Source organism: Lepisosteus oculatus, chromosome 3, assembly GCF_040954835.1.
Source record: "Lepisosteus oculatus isolate fLepOcu1 chromosome 3, fLepOcu1.hap2, whole genome shotgun sequence".
Taxonomy (NCBI): domain Eukaryota; kingdom Metazoa; phylum Chordata; class Actinopteri; order Semionotiformes; family Lepisosteidae; genus Lepisosteus; species Lepisosteus oculatus.
Genome location: NC_090698.1, coordinates 49,514,005 through 49,537,541, shown reverse-complemented (window position 1 = coordinate 49,537,541; position 23,537 = coordinate 49,514,005). Strand labels below are relative to the sequence as shown.

General features: G+C 36.7%; 1 long non-coding RNA gene across 2 annotated transcripts; it reads right to left on the bottom strand.

The window, feature by feature from the left end:
* Positions 1-11,563: 11,563 nt before the first annotated feature.
* LOC107079842 (uncharacterized) lies at positions 11,564-23,326 on the bottom strand. Of its 2 annotated transcripts, none has more exons than XR_011189175.1 (3): positions 23,221-23,326; positions 13,758-13,900; positions 11,564-12,016 (listed from the first exon to the last, which is right to left on the bottom strand). It is a non-coding gene; the product is annotated as an uncharacterized lncRNA (long non-coding RNA). The 2 variants fall into 2 exon arrangements; XR_011189174.1 differs by having other exon boundaries at positions 23,226-23,326.
* Between the last annotated feature and the right edge of the window lie 211 nt (positions 23,327-23,537).

The following is a 23,537-nucleotide window of genomic DNA, read 5'->3' as shown; positions in this document are numbered from 1 at the left end:
CTCCATCCAACCTCACTGAGCTCGAGCTGTTTTGCAAGGAAGAATGGGCAAGAATTTCAGTCTCTCGATGTGCAAAACTGATAGAGACATACCCCAAGCGACTTGCAGCTGTAATCGCAGCAAAAGGTGGCTCTACAAAGTATTAACGCAAGGGGGCCGAATAATTTTGCACGCCCCACTTTTCATTTTTTTATTAGTTAAAAAAGTTTCAAAAATCCAATAGATTTCGTTCCACTTCACAATTGTGTCCCACTTGTTGGTGATTCTTCACATAAAATAAAAAATTTATATCTTTATGTTTGAAGCCTGAAATGTGGCAAAAGGTTGAAAAGTTCAAGGGGGCCGAATACTTTCGCAAGGCACTGTATATGTTAATGCTTTGTACAACCATCAGAACTGTGGCACATGTTGTAAAACTTCTTCCTAAATGTGACATAGACTGAAAAATTACAGCCTAACAGTTTAAAGTGGCCTCTTTTCTCCAGAAAAAGAATGTGAAGGGATAGGAGAAATCCCTTTGAACACACAAGAGCTATTGTGCTGAAGAATTATCATGGCATCCAAGTTTAAGTAGTGTTTAAAAAAAGGGGTCAGCACTAAAAGAAAGATCATCTAAAATGTTTGTCGATATCAAACATAGAAAATAAAAGTACTGCTTGTCAAAAATAGAATGGCACGTACTGTAAATTCCACACCCTGTCTGTGCATCTAAAAATAAAATTATTTTTACGTTCCCAAACCTCTCTGTAACCTATTTAAGGTAAAAAAAAAGTAATGGCACAAATATTTCTAGACTAGTTGTGGAACAATCCTATTACGTTCTGGCTAGCCTATCTTTGTCTCTTAGATTAATTGTTTAATCTTCATATAATTAGGGACACTACAGTTGGTATTTGAAGTGTTTAACCTACTTCCAGTACAGACATGTGAACTATTTCTAGAAAGAGACAGCACAGCGTGAACTCTTGAATTCTGCAGCAGAGAACCCTGAAATAGCTGCAATTATCAGGAATAGCTGCAGAGCTTTACCCATGGCAGCAATGGAAATGTTTGAGATAAATCATTCGTTTTTACTCTTTCAATCAGATCTGTCTTTTAAAAACAACACAGTAAATGGTAACTATTACCTTGAAATTAACTCTCTCACAAAGAACGTTTAAAGTACAGGACAGTAAAACAAATTCATTTGTTTACACCAAAAAGTAAACCAGTTCATTAGAACGCTCTTAGGGGGTCCATTTTAAGGACAGTCCAAGGAGATATAGGTCTCTTTCTTGTCTGTGTTGTTATTGATATGATCACTAACCATTCATTTCCTTAGCAGATTATTTTATTCAGGGTAACATACTCTAAAGTTACATACAATAAATACAATAAGTGGACAAATAAAACTGTAAAAATAAGGCAAAGTTAAAATACTAAATAACAGACTCAATATATCATCATAAATGTAAAACTCTTTTGGTGACGGATAGGAATGGGTGCCAATTCGAGCAAGAACTGCAACACTGTGGAAGAGTGGCAAAAGTAGAGAAGGAACAGCTCTTAGACAACAGAAGACAAAAGGGGAAATGTGGCCATTTGGGAGAGGAAAAGCAGTGGGGAGTGGAAGGTGTAGAGGTAGAAAGACGTTGAACGATAGAGAGAGCAATAGGCAAAGGCAAGAGATCAGAAAGGAAAGTTGAGCTGCTCTAGTGACTGAGGGAAGGGAGGAGAGAAGTGGGGTTTATGAGAGAAATGGAGCAGAGCAAAGATCAGATGAGCAGCAGAGTTTCGGTGTGGTAGTAGCATAGTAGTAGCAGGGAGATTAGCTAAGAAAGTTAGAATAGACCCAGGACATAAACTATGAGCTCTGCAATGTAGTTAGTTAGAAAGGGGCATATTCTAAGCATAGTGCCAAGGGAACTATGACAAGATCATGCCAGAGAAGAGATCCAATAGTAGTTTGTAGTAGTTACTGGTGGGTTCATGTTGAATGGAGATGTGTGACCACCTTTGGAGTATAAGTATAAGTATAAGTGCAGACCATCTTTATGACCATCCACGCAAGAGAGAGGTGTCAAAAAAACAATGCCCACATGAGATTGAGACATTCCTTCAAAAGCAATTGAGAAACAGCAAGATTTATGAAGCACAATCTTAATTATTACAAAATAAATACAATTTCCTTTAGTATATTTGGTATAATTTGGCCCAAATGATCAAGTGAAAAATCTCAAGGTTTAACAAAAGGATTGGATGTAGTTCTTTTTAGAATTTGTATTCCAAATTCTTTTAAATATTTTTCTGTGCTTACAATTGATCTGAATTACCTCTTAGACCAAAAATATAAAAAATATATATTTCAGAAACCCTTACCAACATTTCAGTTTGGATTAAGACTGTAAGACTAGAAATTGAAGATTTGATTTGAGCTGAGTTCAAAATAATACATTCTCTAGACGTGACATTGAACCATGAAAAATGTCTCTAATTTTGCAGTTAAGCATTTGTCTCACAGCTGTATCCTCTTCATGCATAAGGCAGGATGTTCAAAGAGTCAGCCCAACATTTCACTTGTGCAAGAAACCTTCTGTTTAAGAATAAATGTGGTCCCTTCTTTCACAGGGATCAAAACAACATGTGTTTATTTATTTTTTTTACAGCAAAGAAGCCTCTAGCAACATTTTTGCATGTTTTGCATTTCTTGACTAAAAACTACAGTCATTTGATAGTCATTTGCCAGATACAGTAGTTACCCTCACAATCCAAGCAGCCTGCCTCCTCAGTTCTATGGCTGTTTCTCTTCATATATGACCTGGTTCTGCAAGGGAGATTCTCCAGGACAAAGATCCTGTTAAGTTCTGAGCATTACAGACCCCCAACATCTGTCCGCACAGGAGCTGGGATTTGCAGGTTTGATTGTTTGGTCAGGGCTGCCACTTCTCTTTGAGCAACTCCCTTCCTGTTAAAGAGATGAGTGTGAGTACAACTGTGATCAGACTGAAATGACCTATTAATGTGCACAAAGGAAGTGTTTTAAAGTCAAATGGAAACAGTAAAAACATGCTTCACAGACAAGATAAAAAATAGACTGGATGTTGTGGGGTGGCATAAAAATGAGAAAGAAAAAGAATAAGCAAGTAAATAAATAAATCTGTACTGCACATAAAGTGTCTGTGAAAGATCCTTTATAGGGCAACCAGCCAAGCCTGTAGGAGAGAACTTACACTACCAGGCCTATGATGCTAAAGGTTTTCTAACCATCTGCCTCATACTTTTCATTACTTAACCAAACCATTCTGACTTGATTTTGGGAATTCTTCTGTCTATTACTCTTCAGTGTCTACAAAAAAAGAACTAGAGTTGCAATAATGTTAATAAAAGCTCAAGTTAATTGTGTTTTGAAACTGTTAAACGTCATGCACCAAAGTTAAGATAAAATTAATTTATAAACTTGAATTAAACCTAAAATCTGAGGTTTATATAGGCTTTAAAACTTTAACATGGGAGGACCATGTTGTATCATTAGTGTTTCAATTTATGTCTATTAAAATGGTTTGTTTTGCATATATAGGGTGGAACTATCCTGTAATTAGGGGACTGACTTTCTATGAAATTTGTGCATTAATAAGATAATCAGGGAACTGAATAAAACTGCTTTGGTGCCATGTGATAGCTCTTTTTTTCCTATTTACATGACGCTTTCTTGTTTATTCCCAGCACTTTCACAAAAGATATTTCCAAGAAGGAGACTTTGCTTCCTTGTGTAAAAGTCACCTGACACTCACAGATAATTTATTTCCTAAGCTGCAGGCAATGGGCTCACTTGTGTACACATCGGCAAAATGCAAGGTGCTCATTCACCCACTCTACAGAATACAACCTGTAAAGGAAGCAGGTAAAGAGATGGGAATTAGGTCTGGATCTTAGTCAACAATATACAAAAGACACATGAATGGAGGAAACAGCAGAAAAAGGGAAGTTATAACAATGTGGCTTTGTGTTTGAATTCCACTTACCATCATTAACTTGGTTGATCAGATACTTCCTTTCATTTGCTATTCCCCTTCTCATTCTAGAACAACAACAGCCCTTCAATTCTCTAAATCTTAGTAATGTTTTCTGGCATAAGTTATATTAATATGTAACAGTTCAGAAATGTACTGTATATACAGCTGTATATAGCTGTAAACTGTAAACAAATCAGTCGTGAAAGTTGCTTCTCTATTAAAATAGTTAATAATGCTGAAAATTGCATGTAGTTTTTCATTTAGCCAATGTTTTCTCATGTTCCTTCCATTTCACAGTTCCATTTCAATATATTGTTATTGTAGCTTTAACCAGCTGAGGTCTTTCTATTTAAGGATAATTTGTTTTCAAAGCCCATTGTAATAGAATGCAGCCTTCTTGTCCAATGCATGTACATTGACTAAAACAACAGACGAAACATTCGGTTCCACTAGGTGTCATGAGTGATTTTTTTCTGCCCTAGTTCCCCCTTGCCCCCTCCCACAAGAAACTTTACCCAGGTGATGGTTATGCATTAATATGTTATTTTTCATTTCTGACACATCTTTAGGAGATGTGCGTGCAGTATCATACTTTCTGTTCTACAGATACATATAAATTGACTATGGAAATGTAACCTGTAGAACAGGTAAATAAACAGCTAGCCCTAGGTTATAAATGGAAACTAATGTGAAGTGAGTTTAGAACTGAGAACAAGGAAAAGAACAAGAACCGAGGCAATTACACAAAGGCTTGTGGGAGTATAGAACAAGCCACCCAAACAGGCAGTTGAAACCAATTTGCACGAATGGCTGGTTGTGATCCTCAGATCAATTAGCCATTAATAACAAATGAGCATAGCTAAAGTGATCAGATGGTATTTTCTTATTTGCAAGCTTAATGTTCTATGTTTTTAGTTACAAAAACTCTCTATATTACCTTATTATGACAGTTTATTTTTTCCTTATGCAAAAGTCATATGCCGATATGTGTCTGGATACTTCTTTTGTAGATTATATAAGAAATGCAACATTTTTTTCAACATTACCTAAGGGTATATTTTTGCATTTAAGGAGGGCATCCTTTTGAATCAGCTTGTAATTGATCTTGTATCAAAGTTCCTTTCAGCTGCTGAGCTTCCTGTTAACTCAGGCTTACTGTCATCCTCATTTCAAAAAAGACCTGACACAGCCTGGGATTTTTGTTTGATTTCTTACCTAAGATTTAAAAATAGCAGGTTCATCTAGCAGGTTTGCCTGCTCATCAGAATACTGTTATTTTTAATAGTTCATGGCCCAGTTCACAGAAACATACCAAAGACATTTAATATGTGTCAGGAGTTGTCTTTTTACAGGTGGCTATATTTTGGTCCAATGTAAATTGTGATTGATGTGCATGTTAGGAGTAAAAGAAAGACACATCCCTATTTAGAAACAGCTATATATACTGTAGGTACCACCACTTGCAGCAAACAACAACAATAACATCTTTTCCACTTCAAAAACCCCCGCTGAAATATTTGTTTAGAGTTAGCATAGAGAAAGACAAGTTAAGCTTCAGCAGCAGTCAGATCATGATAGATTTCCATTAGACAGCTCTACAGGTGCTACGCCTACATGAAACGCTGTGCCAACAGTGTGTTTTTCCCTGTCTAATGTGGTGGCTTTGGTTTCACTTCATACCTCCAGGGTAGGAAGGAAAAGGTGGTGGTCTGCACAGGGGAAACTGTCTGTTATATTACATGGCTTTTTTCACTCCGGCCTATATATAGTTCCTGATAAAAGACTTTTGTGTATTGAACATATAAATAGGCTAAAATTTAGACTATAAATATAAACAGCAATGGCCTTCTGGATACAATTAGAGTTTGCATTCTTTCCATTTTTGTTTGTTTTTCCTAAGTAGGAGTAAACTTGAACAGTGTTTCCAGTGACATTTTATGTGTGATTTCTGTTGTTGTGTTTGTTTTTATTTTTTGACATTAAGGGCGGAGAGGAGGGATACGTACATTGATTGCCTATAATAAGGGCAACATGTTCAACACTAACAGAACAACTGAAAAAAAAAATGATTGGCAATAAAATTCCTTGCACAGTCTAGGTATAACACTTCAATGCAAAGGTTGATGTGCAGAGGAAACATTATATAATTTTTGACTTTTACAGTTCCGATATGAGTTCTCACAAAAGATGTGGTTCTTACAGGTCAGAATAATGAAATAATAAGTCACCGGCTTTGTAAGATTTATCCCTTTAAACATTGAACCATTGCCTCTTATGATAAATGTATATTTTTAAATGTAGTTTATAGTAAATAATTTTGTTGTCTTTGAATTACTCTAATGTTCTTAAATGTGCATTGAATGTGCAGAAAAAAGTTACATATTTGCAGACAGTTGAATTTTCACGGAGTACGCTTAAGTTTGTTTGTAGCAATTAAAGATTTGATTACTGCTCTGCCTAAAGTGCTGAGCAGGAGAGTTAATTTAGAGGTCTGACTCTTTTGCCTGTTATTTGGGAGATGGTGTGCCAAAGTCTACATGCCTTTAAAGTGGACATGAAAGAAAACCCTACTTAGCTCTTGGGTGTCTGGCTCTGTAGCTTGGACAGACTGAGCCTTGGTGTTTTAAGGGATATATGGTTACAGCTTGCCCCTGTCAAAGGTTGATTAGTGTTTTTTAAAGCAGTATTATTTCTTCAAAAGCAAAATTATAAGGCACAAACTCTAAAAGAGAAAATATGGTCAGTCCCCCTCAGAGTCACTTTAAAGCTGATTAAATGAAGTGTCAGTAATAAAAGATGAAAGAATAAAAAAGGAGACCTGTTGACTTCATATGTTTAAAAGCCCTACAAAATGCCTCTCTTAGCCAGAAATATTGCCACCAACTTTGCTGGCAGTGTTCAATCAAACCTATTGGATAATGCTGTATAATTGGTATGTTGCCAGCATATGCACAGTCATCAACATAACACTGATTCATAGCTTCAGGCCAGGTGTCAGCTTTTTGGACATGCGAGTTAAGAGTAGTTTAGTTCAAGTGCACTGTGATACCTAACCGAAACCATTCAAATCCAAAGCATACCAAATAGTGTCCTTTTATTTTAAAACTTAAAAATTGAAAATAGTTTTTAATACACTATTAATAAAGCTAATCCTGGTGTTTGCAATATAGATGTAGATAGCATAGGTGCACTGTTTGCCCTACCATTTCTTTCTTATGATTTAAATCTGCAATGCCAGCAACCGACTGAAAACCTAGCTAAGAAGCCTACTCACTATTCATTAATTGTGTGCTAAATGCTTAGGGATACCTGGTCACAAATAACACTGTGTCACAGACTGCGTTTGAACTAGTAGTTTCTGAACTAGAGGACTCAACTTTTATTTCAAATCCTCACCATCATCTAGCTAAGCCACCCAGAAGCTTTAAAGAAATTTTCTGAGCGTTTTTTTTCTATTTGTGTTCTGGAGCATGCCGGAGTGCATTACTTTTGGAAAATTAACACACACTGCACCAGTAGCAATGACAGTAGCAAAAAACTAACCAAAATGCAGTTGGATAGAATTGCAGTCACCAATAACATACTGATCAATGCATGTGGTGCAGATAAGTAGCAGAAGTTAATGAGACATTAAAAATCTATGAGTGGTACAAAGAGTATCAATTAAAAAGATAACTGGTAATTGCTATTTCTCCACAACATGCTATATGGAAATGTTTCTTCTGGAAAAAATCTTTGGTTCGGGTACATCAAGTATTTCTTTTAAATACATTTATTTCATAGCAAATTTGCATAATTAGAAAGTGCAACATTCTAACTGAACAGAACAGGGTGTGTGCATGCAATTGCCAAATTATTCTAAGAAATGTAGTATTGTATTTAAAACATTATTGCACCCAAATGAACAGTGACAAACACTTGATATGTTTTTGCACAATCGTAACAAAAAACAGAACTCAAAGCTTTATACAGCCTCATATTAACATTAACCAATGTTAAAACATTAAGAATATTAGTAAGAAACAATAAATTTTAGATTTTGGCAATGTAAAATATTTCTAGGTTTGCTGCTTTGTCCAATTACAGATGAAGAGATAAGTCCCAACGTGCAGATAGCTGGGCTGACTAGGCTTGCTTTCATACAGCAAACATGCAAATGTGGGACATTTTAAAATGAGGTTACTTAAACAGATTAGAAGCTGTGATTTGGAAAATGCAACGTTTTAACACATTATCGTTTCTTAATCTGTTCTGGCTAGCTCAGTAACTCCACAGGTTTTTTTTCATGTGTAAGTGGAGCAATATGTATTAAACAGTTTAAAACAAATCTCATCATAATTTTAAACAGAGAGAAGGAGATGCTTTGAAATGTTTGCTTTGGAAATAATTTCATTGTTTTCTGATTGACGGGTTAATTATTGGTGCTCTGGCTCAGTGTACTGTAGCTTTGTGTGTAATAGGAACCCCAGATAATAAAACAATTAAGATATTCATGTCTAGATTAGATTAATTTCAAGCAGTGACCTGTCAGTTTATTTCAAGATATTTAGATAATGTACAAATGAGTTTTTTAGAGGGGCAGTATTGTGGCACAGTTGTTAGCGTTGCTGTCTTACTGTGCTTGGACCCTGGGTTCAATTCTCGGGGTGCTATCTGTGTGGAGTTTATATATTCTGCTCATGCTTGTGTGAGTTTTCCCCAAGTGTTCCAGTTTCCTCCCACAGTCCAAAGACATACTGGTAGGTTACCTCGCACATGGGAAAATCGGCCCTGGTTTGTGGTTGGTGTGATTGTTTATATGTCTGCGTTCTCTCCAATAGACTGGCATCCTGTCCAGGGTAACCTATCTTGTGCAAATTGCTTGCCAGGATAGGCTCCAACTCCCCCTGACCCAGTATCAGATAAAACAATTAAAAATAGATGGATGCATTTTCTCAGATTTTCACTGTAAAACTTATGAGAGGGAAAAAGTCAGTGCCACACATTCTCAAAAAGAAAAGAGACTTCTCAGATCTGCTCAAAAAGTTCCAATTACCATTTGTGTGTGCCCCCTCATTTAAAGGAAAACTCCCAATGCCTCTTTCATTATCTGTTCTCATAAAATCGACAATTCTTATAATGAAAACCCACATCAAGTCCAAACCTCAAAATAATTAGTTTCAGTTAAATTTGTGATTTAACTGTAATTACAGTTCACAGACCATTTAAGTCTGTTGAGTTTCTTCTTTTTTATCTCATAGTCTAATTAAAATTTCAGTTTTTCTACAGCACAATGAAAGACTTTTTTAAGTTTAAATGCATATTAAATTAAATCTGTTAGTCTTACATGAGTTTGAGAATAGATGGTATGTTCGTTGAAGTTAAATTATTTATGTCTCATCTCATTTTTCCCCATTTTGTTTTAAATAGTTTAATTACTTTGCCAATGGGCACCATGTTCTTATCTTTTGTCATTCTACCTATAGTTCCTGCCACCAAGGCTGCAAGAAGACAGTGTGTGCATGTTACAAAAAAGGCAATATGATTTACCTGATGAGTATCAACATGCACGATTGTCTAGATATTCATTGTTCATAAAGTTTCATTCAAATTTGATTTTACCAGTTACTAATAGTCAAAACAAACGTTTTTAGGCATGAACAAAAGAGCAAAAAAAAGACCTGGACACAGCAAATATTTGAGACTCGACCTATAAATACAGTTTCTTGTCAGCATCAGGTCAGTAGACTGTTCTAAGGTGAAGGCAGGTACTGTACTATGACTCACAATAAAAAAATCGTTACTCAGTTTATGCTGTGCTTGTTGATAAACCGTGCCCATATATGGAAAAAGAGTTACGTTCAGTAGCTTGCAGTCCCACAAAGAGTGCAAAGCCATTCTCAGCTGAGAGGGCTTTGGCAAGGTTCCTTGTCTTATGTGGCAATGCATGAGATTTGAATAAGGCCTTGGCCACAAGGACTTGCCCGTTGTACCTGAACTTTCACCTGAATACAAGTGGCTTGAATCATGCCACATCAAAACGTTTCTGATAAAACCATTAAGCATGGGACGACTAAACAAAAACCATCTAAACTGAATCCTTTTTTGGCAACTCACTTTGCACAGTTTAATCATATAAAGGTACACGAGTTAGTACAGTTCAGAGCACCAAGACATAGTCTAAGGTGATATGCCTAGGATCAACTTCCTATCCAAAGCTTTTATCAATATCTCTGGCACAACTGACTGATAGTAAATACATTAAGGATTTCTCCTCAATTTTCCATTTTAATGTTTTACACTGCTTTGTATTTGTGAGAACACACTGAATGTTTATAACATAGTGTGGATACCAAAATGTGTAATCCTGTTTTTTAAAGTGCATTTCATTTACTGCATTTAAAGACATACCTGTACAGACCTGCATTTTTCCACAATTATAAAAAGATTGCTTCTCCATTATGTTTTAGGGCTTCACATTTGTATTAATAAGTTTTATGTTAGGTCATCCATTTATTCATTATAGAAAGCTTCATTCCAGGAAGGAGAACAGCAACTCAGAGCAAATTCCAAAAGCACAGAGAGCAATGTACTGTAGGACTACACCCTAGATAAAATGACAGCACACCCCGGTCAGACAAATACTGTACTGGTACAGTACAGAAACAACAACCAAGCTAGCAGTCCTTCTATACTGGATTGTGTCATGGAAAATGTTTCTGAACACTAATAGCAGAGGCAGAAAATACAATGCATATTTCAGCTGGTTTTTTCACGAAAACTAATACCTTCATCGTAAATTTTCAGTTGACATGAAGTCCACAATTAGTATTCACTTAAACACAATGCATTTGAAAAAAAAAACCTGCATGTGCACGTTGAAACATTCTGCAGGTCTGAATTCCAAATTTTGTTGATGAAAAACTATTGTGGGCCACAGTGGAATATTCTAATTTATTTTGTTTTGTTAGACAAACCTGGGAGAGTCATGGTCTATACGTGCCTCTATTATAATGACATGTAATGAGCTAAATGCCTAAATGTGGGTATTTAAATGCAAATTATAATATTTTCGACACTGACATTAATTTTCTTTGTGCACAGATTTCCTCCACAGTGCAAACATTCCTCACTGTTCACCACACATTTACAGCAAAAACCCAAACTGCTTAACAACAACATGAGTCAAACATTTGTCCTTTTTCTATAGAATACTTAGGAGTTGGGTAAAGAAGCAAGCAAGCGTGAATTATTGAATAGTTCAGTTTAAGATGAATAAAAAACAGATTATGCATTGCTGTATATTAAAAAAGCTCATACATATGTTTCAATATATTATAATGAGTTCATTGACTTGACATATACCGTGTTACGAATCCTAAATACACCAGTATATTTTTCACACATGCAATACAGTATTATGCATGATTTTATATATGTATAACACTTTTTTGTGTCCTGTAATCAAGTTTTGTATTTGGAGATACTCAGGTGTTTGTAAGACACGGGACATGCGTGAAACCTTTATCTGCACCTTAATGAACATAAATGGCTTTAAAGCATTTTAATTGATATTTTTATTGAATGCCCTATTGTAATGCAAAACACAAGTTTTAATAAAGTACATTTGCGAAATAGTACAATGAATATTAACTAAGGTTGGTCACTCAGAAGGTATTAAAACCTACAGTTTATGTTGCTATAAATTGTTTAAGTAACTTTTGTTTGGGCATTATGTTAGTGAGCAATGAATATCAGTCAGTCAACACTTGTGCGATGGTCTCTGGTTACCTTAATCATGTGCTCAGCGTGTGAAAATGACATGACTGCCTGCAATGCAAGCGCTGGGGTGCTAGCATTCCAATCTGCAAACACCACACTCCTGCTGTGAACCTCACAATGCGACAACCCCTTTCACAGCGAGAGGCACAGACTGTCCTCATCTTTGCATTCGACATCACAAGACAACACAGCACCAAAAAAGTTTAAATGGACTTCTACGTCGATACGGTAACGTGTCGCCTGCCTTTTGAAGATTCCACAATCTGAGAAGAAAAAAAAAGGCAAAAGAAATTTAAAATTAGATATTTATGCTGGGGTGGCAGTAAGCATTTCTTCCACAAAAACTCAATTAGATTGCAACCTGAGACACCTTCTGTATGGAGTGTATGTGTGCTCGCTTGGTCATGTCTTTTTCTCAAGGAGCTCCAGTTTTGTTTTTCCCCACCTCAGAATGACATTCCATTTTGGGTCCCTTTATCTGTTGACTTGCTATAGATGGACAAGGTTCTAATCCAGAGTGAGAGCTGGCACATGACCTCAGTCCTGCGAATGGATAGATGGGGAAAATAATAGAAAACTGACAACTTTAACATAAGTAGCTTAGACTGTTCACTGTGAAAACCACTTTTAAAATGCCCAATTTTGTGATTTGTTGAAACCTGTCAGTTCACTGACAAACATTTCCCTTTAATCTTGGTATCCTCATAAGCTCAAAGAAGAATGGGGAAACTCATTGTCTGCTCTTTCTGTGAAATGTACTTAAAAGACAGATCAGATCAAAAGCCTCAAAGGGTATTTGTGTGAGAGGAGGCTGTCCTTCCTTCTGAAGTATCACTTCATAAAAAAACAAAAGAAAAGTACAGTAAGTATTTAAAAATCTGCACTGTTATGTGTTTTTTTTTCTCATTGACATTGATGTCTTTTGAAGCCTGGTGTTGTTTGGCGTTACTATTGTTAGTTTTAGTCATCAGCTCAGGTGACCCTGTGTACTTAACATCTCTTTATCATTCCTGCCTCAAAGGAATCACAGCCTGAAGATCTTGGCAGGAGATGAATACAGCAATACTGGATAATTTAAGCAAAGAAAATGCTCATTGCTGACTCATGCAAATGTCTGGGAATATTCAACAGTTTCTCCCCATTAACAGTCACGCTTCTGTTTCAGTTCTCTGCTGCATTTAAGCAAGTTTAGTCGGGACACTGAAATGCACTGACTAGTATGGAAATGACAAATTTCCTGTCTGTATTTTATATATTGTATTGAAAACTAGACACAATCAGGCATGTTTCATGCAAGCATGCAGTGCCAACAGACATGAACTATGACTCCACAGTATATGAACAACAACAAGAAGATTTTTTTTGGCTACTCCACAGCATGCCTGAGATGCACCATGGAATTTTGAAAAAAAAAGCTTGCTCATTCAATTATCCTCTACACGTTGCTTGTACAGGTGCACTTATACAGTGGTGCCATCTAGAATCAGCTGTGGGGAGAAGATACATTAATACCTCGCCAAACAATGCCCCACTCCTCCAGGAGCTGGTCCCCCCAGTTAACCATGTTTCAGTTGGCCAACCCTGTTCCTAGGCAGTGCACTTCATCCCCATCGGGCCTAGCACACAAACTACCGCACAGCCTGGCTGAGACCCCATCAGTACAGCCTAAACTATATCTTCTCCAAGCGTTCCTTGCTTGCCGAGTCCCACAGGCTAAACCTTTCTCTTTCCCAGCTGGAACTTAGGTGCAGACTGACACCCTTTTCATTTTATTTCTATATACAACATGTTGAGCTGATCGTTTTTTTAAATTGCAGTATGACGTTTGCTGTTGTTGTCTCAGCGGGACTTTGCTTCCGTTTCTACTGCTCACAGGTGTTTGAGGTTGGAGCATTGACCACGTTTCTTCAAGGCATTCTATAAAATGCAGGGTTTTGGATACACAAGTAAAATGCACAAGGTTAATTTGGTTTAAAAAAGGCAGCTTTCAGATCTTACGAGTACCTTTCATGTTTCTTCTTGTGCTGCCTCACTCAGAGGTGCATGGCCAGATGGGAAGCAGCTCTTTTAAGCCAGCTGTTAGGTCTACCTGGGAGGCAGGTGTCTGGTTACAGCTGGTGTCATCCACAGGGCCGCTTCTCTTTGTGCTGCTGACGAGAAGAGGAGCCTTCATGTTAAACTCACCACATCAAAAGCAGCAGGTGAGTTTCCCCCAGCCACTCTCTTTGATACTTTTTTATGACTTTGTTCTATACATCTCCCATATGCTTTCAACCTCTGGCCTTCCTTTGCTTAGAAGGTGATTAACATGAAGGTTGCCTTCTGCGGCTAGAAATGAAAAGAGAAAGAAAATGATGGTATCAGCAAAAATAAACACAGAAACAGTTCTGTGTTTTAAAAAAGCCGGGCTGCATGCTTCTTTGCTGTGACCATGCTCAGATAAATGGATAGGTGGAAGCTTCACAATGTGTGTTGGATCATCATAGTTTGCCTGGGGATAAATATTTTACCAAATGAATAAGACAATAAAACTATGAAGTTTTTTAGTTACCACCCAAAAGAAGACTGATTTGTGACCTCACTGCTCCTTCTCCTTGCATAAGATGAGACAGCTGGCACTGGTAAGGTAGTACCAGCAGCACACTGGTCCCACAGATCCCAAGAACATTTGAAGGTAGAGGAGTAACAAGACAACTACTGAATGAAGACAAATTTGGGCCATATTTGGATGATGACACAAATGTGAAACTAAAAGGTTATTAGAGTCAGAATCTGGTATGCAAAGTCAGTAATCAGTAGCAGCAAGGAAAATAATTGCATTGTAATGTAATGTTTGGAGATATACTTTACTTTGCACCATTTTTGAGTGTCAACTGTTATGCCACCCACGATTTTCTATTTTCGACTAACTCGCAATGATATCTAGCTGATATAGAGTCAGGAGTTAACTCCACCATGCCTTGCATGTCCCACACACTTGATATCCCTGAATATCCTACTCATGAATTGTGAAAGTCCAGTAATACAAATTTGTATGGCAGATTTGTCCTTTTATACAGAGCTTGCAGTTTGTCTCCTGTCGTCTTATATATTTACGCCATGCAAAACTACAGTAGACTATGAGTGCACTGTAAATTATCATAGCACATATTTATGTCTTCACACAATTTATTTACTTCAGATATTGTATTGAACGATTTAATAGATGCAAACACCTAACATAAATAACACAATTAAAACATAGAAAACAAATTGTTACTCAGAATGGGACTCTTGGATGTCTGATGAATTTTAAAGCAAAGATCTCATTCAGATTATATTACAATAAAGATGAATGAAGAGTAGTACAAGAGTCATATGAACTGAAGAAGATAGTTGGATGCAAAATTATAATACATTTTTGCATTTAAATGTTGTTAAAAACAAAGTATTTTACTGGGTTTTACAACATCGGTTTATGCATATACATAACTTGTTATAGAATTGCTAATTACTTGCTTTCATAAGAAAAAATCTAAATCACAGTATACGGTCTTAAAATGGTGCTTAGTTTTTCTCTGTCTAGAAAGCCTTTACAGTTTGTTATTCAGTAATCTTATAAGATAGCATTGCTTACTGGTTTTGCCAGCACCCAAAACACTTGATTATACTCCTCTTGTGTAATTGTAATACCCAGTTAATATAGCAATTTGGGATTGAGGTTTTGTTTTCTTCTGACTTGCACGAACACTTTAATTCCTTTACACAGCTGTCTGCACACAGACACCATTAACTGCCACCTGTGAACCTTCAACACCATTTGATAATTACTGACAATAGTTATTATACTATATTATATATTATATCATATATATCCTAAAATACACTAGTGTATTCTTCTTTTCTCCTATTTTGGTTAAATAAGAGTATATCATATTTTTCATATCACCTTTCATGGTGCATTGTCTCAAGGCACTGCACAAGAAAACAATGAAACAAGAGTTAGATACACACAAATTAATAAAATGAATTAAACAGATTTAAGAGCTATGGTATATGAATGAGTTTTAAGACAGGCAGGCTAAAACTGAAAGATCTGACTTGAATTGGGAGATCATTCCACAGCTACTGAAAGTTTTCCAGAGTCCAAAGACCGTGATTGTTTAATGTATTTAATTCATCTGTTGCTTTTATAGTTCCTTCTGAGTAATGAATCATTTATTTCAATGAATGTGCCTCTCACAAGTAATAGCGTCTGCACAGAGCATGACCTCTAAATATTCACAGGAGGACATGGGCAAAGACTATTCACCACTGTTGCAAAACATAAAACAGTCAGTTAGAGACAGTTATTGCAGTCAACACCAGTTTCCAGGCAGATAGGTTTGTGTGATTTTTTCAGCCAATTCTGTAGTCTTAGCATTGGAACTCTGCAGACAATCAGTTAAGAAAGAACAGTCAGTTTCAGCCTTTCTTCCTGCTGGCTCTCACTCAGGTATGTGAGCTGATAAGACCAGAGCAGACAGACAAGTCATTTCTCAAAGGTGCAGTAGATCCAATGGGTACGAATCCCTGAGCTCAACAGATCACAGCAGTCACGCCCCTCTGCTACTTTTTTTGCTGCTCTGAATGAATAAAAACAGATCAAGTTAATATAGTTTTCTATGGCAGTAAATGAAAGTGAATTATGAACATTAGGGTTTTTTTAGACTCCATACTACTTTTAGTTTAAAATATGAACCAGTAATAAGTAAAATGAAAGCACGTCAAACTGAATATCTTTAATTATGAATACCAAGACTTATAGGGTTGGCATGACTGAGTTTTCAGATCAAAATTAGCTATGCAACATGCCTTGGTTACTGCTGTATATTGACTCCAGGAAACCCACTTTCTGACCAGAGGTGGTAGTTGATTCATACTTACATAAGAAACCAAACAAATATCTTGAGAAATAGATGGACTATGAAATTCATGTTGGTGAGAAGCTTTTAATAAGCTTTAAAAGCTGGCACATGCATTGTAGAAATTATTCTGCTGTCATCTTCTCGTATTTAAATGTTTTGCATCGGATGTACTATAAACCACAATGCTAGAAAGGGAGTTATATAACATCTCACTTTGGTTTAAAAAGATGTTCTGAATTATGGATTATTATAGTTATACCTCTAGTATCCCAGAATTATAAAGACATTGCAAATTCAATAAAATAGCATTCTTACCTTTCCTCAGGTAGTGTATTAGTGATATATTATGGCTGATGCACAGTATTGTTTTGGCCCCTTGGTGTTCATTTCTTAAATGTGTTCAGTTAAATTGTAAAACTGGTCACATTGAAATGCTTACAATCTCACAACTATAACTGACATTAATGAATGACCTTGAATTTTAAAACTTAATGACTGATTTGTATAAAATCCTTTGCAAATGCTAAGTACACTGGTTAGTTTCATATTTGTATGCACTCTCGGTAAATATAAGCAATATTCTGAAAAAATTCAACATACGAGTACAAAAAACAGCTTGGGAAAATTGTTATGTAAATGAAAACTATGTTTTACTTCTTTAAAAGTCAGTGTTGCTTGCTGTTTGGTGCTACAGGGGGTTACATTTGTGCAGGTTAGGCCAATGTTTGTTTCTCTTTCTAGTCTATTCATTCTGTGATGGTGGTCTGTAACTGCAGATTAGGGACAATTTTAGAGTTTGAGGAGGAACCGATCACAAAGCTGGCTTTGTCCTTGCAAGGCTAAATGGTAAGCTGGCTATCCTGTACAGTGATTATTGCAACAACACAGCGGTGATAAGACACTGAGAGCAGAGGCGCTCTCACATGCTCTAATAAAAGCCTGCCAGGACAGAACAGGTCATGAGCTCTGTACTGAGAACATAGTGTATTCAGCATAGCATACTTAACTCGCTGGACCTTAAATACTGTTACATCACGTCACTGCAACATCTTATCAGGGAATGTGGAAAGCATTGTTTCAGGCCTAGCATGGCTGGATGTTTGCCCTGTGCAAAGTGAACTCTTCTGGTTAAATAAAGGATTAAATCAAATAAAATCTAAAATAAATTTAAGTTTTTTTATTTTTCTATGAAGATTTGGCCAAGATTTATGTTCTTTCACCCTTAACGTGTTTACTTCCAGCATTCACATTTGACCAACCATATTCCTTTTTAAATGAAGGGGGAAGAGAGAAAAGATTTGCAAAACACTGCATATACTGCACAAACATACAGTACATGCTCATCTTTTTTGGAGATATATATATAAGTTTAAACTGAAAACCTAACTTGCTTATTGCTTGTAAAATATTACACAGAGTTACCAGTGAAAAGCAAAGGTAGTCTTCATTATAGTGAGAGCAGTTATATTACATTTGATAACATCAATAGACTTTAATGACAACTGTTTTCCCGTCTGGTGAGTAAAACCTTTGAGGAAGGTTGCTATGCTGTTGTGCTGTTACTATCAGAGTCACAACAAATTTTGATATGAACTTACAATGTTTCTGGTCACTGATTTTGGGACCGAAATGTCATAAATAAATGAACTGGCAAAAGTATAAATAACTGAAACAAACACATCACCATTATAACTTGTTATTGTTCTAAGTACATGTTGGCTGCTTAAGAGCAAAATAAGCTTTTAATAAAACCTTGATTTAAAATAGTAATCTTATTTTGTTTATGGAAGGCACTTTTCTGTCCTCTCAACAACATTTGTGTGCTTTTCAAACCTCTTTTTAATAAAACACACTGTAAAATTTAAGGAGTGTGGTTTCTGTGCAGATGGATCTTACAATTCAACAAACAAGAGAGTTTTTTCTTTGTGTTCTGTGTTGGTACTGTGGTTTTAATGCTAGAAAGACCAAAGTGCTGTGTGATTGTTAGGTTTACTAATGATGGCTGCTTTTTTGTCCATTTCTGTCCTGTTGAACCTCAGTGCTACCTTTGATTCTTTTGTTCATACCGTTTTGTTGATTAGACTAGAAAGGGTTGTTGATATCACTGGTACTGCTTTTGTCTAAGTTTTTCATTGCATTGTTCATTCTCAGCAAAGGTGGTCACATCTGGCTTTCCATAGGACTCTGTTCATGGTCCTATTCTTTTAATATCTATATGTAACTAATAGGTCAGATTCTTTGTAGTTATGGTATCAGTTTTCATTTTTGTGCTGGTGGCCTCCTAAATTTATGTTTGCATGAAATATGACATTAATAAAGCACTAACAATCTTGTTTCACTGTTCAGATTATGTTAAAAATGCTTGTTTCAAGCCTTTTTACTACTGAACACAGGGCAAGCCCAGGGTTATGCTGATTGACTCTCCTTATCAGTTCTGAAAACATGTGAATCTTAGTTCTGGAATCAGTCCAAGTGCTAAGTCAGGAAGCTTGGTGTAACCTTTGATCTGAATCTTGCATTTGATGCTCATGTTCACAATGTTGTGCATGTGTCTTTTTTAGCTTTGTAGCATCTCTCATATCCATTTACATCTCTCACAATCTAATGCAGGAAAGCTAACTGATGCTTTTGTCTTTTCCAGACTGAATTATTGCAGTGTAGTGTTTGCTAGTGTATCCAAGCATGTTCCTATCTAGCTCTAGCATGTTTAGAACTCAAAGAATCCTAAATAAAATTAAAATGCATGAGCATATATCTCGTATTTCAGCATTCTTGCACTGACTCCCTTTGCAAGAATTGCAAAAGGAAATTCAAAATATTACTGTTCACCACTCACCTGCAAGTGTCCGAATGATTTGAGGAATGCATACATTAAGTATTATAATAATAATAATAATAATTGCTTACACTTATATAGCGCTTTTCTGGACACTCCACTCAAAGCGCTTTACAGGTAATGGGGTCTCCCCTCCACCACCACCAATGTGCAGCATCCACCTGGATGATGCGACGGCAGCCATAGTGCGCCAGAACGCTCACCACACATCAGCTATCAGTGGGGAGGAGAGTAATGAAGCCAATTCATAGAGGGGGATTATTAGGAGGCCATGATTGGTAAGGGCCAATGGGAAATTTGGCCAGGACGCCGGGGTTACACCCCTACTCTTTTCGAGAAACGCCCTGGGATTTTTAATGACCACAAAGAGTCAGGACCTCGGTTTTACGTCTCATCCGAAGGACGGCACCTGTTTACAGTATAGTGTCCCCATCACTATACTGGGGCATTAGGACCCACGTGGACCACAGGGTGAGCGCCCCCTGCTGGCCCCACTAACACCTCTTCCAGCAGCAACCTTAGTTTTTCCCAGGAGGTCTCCCATCCAGGTACTGACCAGTATTCCAAGAAGGAAGTACAATGTGCTGAAAAAGTAAGGACATCCCCTTTTATGGCTTCATGGTTTAACATATTTAGACATATTTGACCTTCACCTAGTCCATACTGAGTCTTAATAGTGGATAAAACTAACCACATCTGACAAATAACACACATAATTCTACTTGGCCACTTTATTTATTTAAAGAAAAATCAGCAAACATTCAACTTTGTGTGAAAAAGTACTGTATGTGCACCCTAAATCCTACCATCTCAGTTAAGAAGGTATGTAGAATCAGGAGCACCAAAACATGTACAAATGATTAGTTGATCTCCAGAAAGTGATTTCCACCTATATATAAAATCAGGAAATTTTTCAGTTTGGTCTTAAATAATCTGGTTTGTAGTAACACACCATGCCCAAAAAAGGAATCGGAAAAGCTTAAGGGGTATGCTTACTTTTTCACCACACTGTATATGTTGTAATACTCTGAATTTCCGAAGAAACAGAAAGCATATAATAAAACAAGTAAAATATTTCTGCAGAATTTGTTGGGGTTTTTTATATTTTTGAATTCAAGAATTTCTGAATTTGCAATCTACACATTTTTATTTACTGAATGTGTTTGTCAGCACATATTATAATGTCTTTATAAAGAGCTAAAGACTGACATTTGAAACACAAGCTGAAAGATCACATCCTGAGTTATTTTATGTTTGTGGCAATAATGTGCCCTATCCATCTAGTATCACTTCCTCTCCTTAGAGTCACGGTATGGGTATATTTTCTTATCAATTTGCATGATTGTGTGTCAATGTACATGTTTGTGCAATTAAATGCTTGAATTTATTTTTTGAAACCACTGCCATGTTTGACCTTTAATTGCAATTTGCAAGATATCATGTGCAGTTCCTGTTAAGCATCTGTTTAAAATGATATTTTAAAGAAAGAAAAAGAGAAAGAGGCTTCAAGTCTGTGGTTTTTCATTAAGATCGAATTTAGATATGTTGTTAGTGATGCATGGAATGCCACAACAAATCTGGTTAATGTCAAAGATACAAGTAAAGGTTTATTTCATGCTGAAATAAAAAGAAAAGAGCACAAGGTTTAGGCTGTGGAGTCTTGTTATCACACTTTCTTCTCACACCTGAAGAAGGCCTCCCAACCAAAACATTGTGTCTCTGTGTCTCTTTTCTTTTCCCTTCAGCATGGAATAAACCTTTACCTGTTCCTTTGCAGCCTGTACATGCTTACACAGTTACCCACTTGAACTGATGTCAATGATGGTACTTTACTTAAATTTTATATTATTCTGTGATGGATTGTCTTCAGTGTACCTCTGTGCTAAGAACTCTATTCCCATCTCACCATACATGTTCAGATATCCTTAGCAATGGAGCTTCATCCAGGACAAGGAACACAGAGCTCTTCACAGAAGTCACATCCTGAGGTCTGTCACCCCAACACTTTCTTTTCAGTTGTAACAGCAACCAGATGTCTGCCAATATAGAGTACCTACAACGTGTGTAGAGAGCACGGATGTGTATGAAGATACAGTATGCAATGACAGCAAGTCACAAAATGTAGGGAAAGGTGCATATTACACAGAGATGTGCAGGGAGGGAAGAGTGCACAAAGGTCACCTTGCAGTGGGACACACACACTCTTTGAAAGAGAGGAAGAAGGCTTAAACACTTTCCTCCAGTAAGAAATGAAGGTTGAACTGTCAGGACAGGACTGCCCCTGTATTCATGATCCTGTGTGTTCTATTGGTGGCATAGTTAGAAAGAGAGATCCTCTTGCCCATTGGACATCCCTTGGGCTGATGGCTACTCTTTGAAAGCAAACTCAAGACCATGGCTGTTATTCTAATATATTTGGAGTTAAAGGTAAACATTTTAAGTGAGAATAATAAAAAAATAAAGTACCGGATCATTAATAAAGGCAGGAAGCCAGGAGCTGTAATTCAGGAATTGTAACTCCACATCGAAACTTGAGCTAACCAGCACTAGCATTGTCTGAATAAATGTAGGTTTGTTTACTTTTAAAGTGAAAACTAACTCTCTTACTCTTTGTATGGTACCATATATGAGGACTATAACTACAAAGGCACCCATGCCAACCTTTAGATACTGGTTTTTGCCAGATTCTAAAATGATAATCCTTCAAGATATTTAAAGTTCTGTTGTGATGTATTCAAATCTAGAAGAATGCACCTGAGATACATTAGAAAAATAGCAAAGGTGTGCATTTCTATGATCAAAGGTGATACATAAAATATGAAATAGAAATAATCTTAGCTCAGCCTTTAAAATATTATTTTCTACTATTTCCAAGAAAACATAACCTATTATCACTGCTGTATTCAACAACTCAAAGGCTGACTTTAAGAACAAAACAACAATATTTTGGCTGTGCTATCACATTCATTTTGTCTTTCATTTCTTCAATAAAAAGTTAAATATACATATATACTAAACCATCAACCACAATATTATTTATTGTATATATATATCATTTATTGAATACATTTTTGAAAAGTGCCAGAACCAGAACACCAGTTATGGACAGTTTTATGATTGCATTTGCTTTTGCATTGCATTATTCTTCAAAAAGGGGTCATTCTTGTTTTCCAAAAAACTAAGGAATTACAATTTCTTTTGTATTTTTACATACTGCCCAAATTGGAACTGCCAGTTATTTAAGACTTGGTGCAACTCCATAGCAAGTAGAGCTCCGCTGTGAGTGACACGAGATGTAGTCTTGAATGGAGGCATGACATATCCCAGTGAGTCTAGTTGTTTGCAGAAAGTGTGCACCGCCACATAGGGAAACCTCTCACACTCAGATAGTGACATAGTCTGAGCTGCATAAAGCTCAACCATTATGGGTTAGGCCACTCAAGAGCTCCAGGAAATGTAAAGTTAAAAAAAAATAACAGGAGAAGAATGGATTACACAGAATAGTTTCAGTCTACCGGGGTTCTCATAGCTGAAACTACCTATATTACCCCCAATCAACCTCAGCTCCTATTATCACTGGTGAATAGATAGCAGAGCAAGGAAACAGATATGACTAAGATTGCGCTAGAGACAATTCAACACAGTCAGTACTTGCTTATCTGATTAGACATCCATATTATTTAAACTTGTAAACTGTCAAATATATCATTTCAGTAGTTCAGCCAAACCCTAATAATTTGCTTACCTCACCTATCTCAGACAGCAGCTACCCGGCCTTCAGGAGAAGGTTATCCTAACACTCCTTTTATATCAGAGATAAACCACGGATCTGCTGTGATGGTGTGGATGCAGTGGCGTGAGTAATGCAAATTGAAAATATGCAGCATTGTGATGCGGATGTGGGTACGATTAGAGTTATACCTCCTCCTACACTTTTTAAAACTCTGTTTGAATATCTTTGGTTAGTACTAAGGGTGGCACAGTGGCACCGTGGGTAGCATTTCTGCCTCCCAGCCTTGGAGCCCTGGGTTTCGTTCCCGAGCTGCTGTCCTGCGTGGAGTT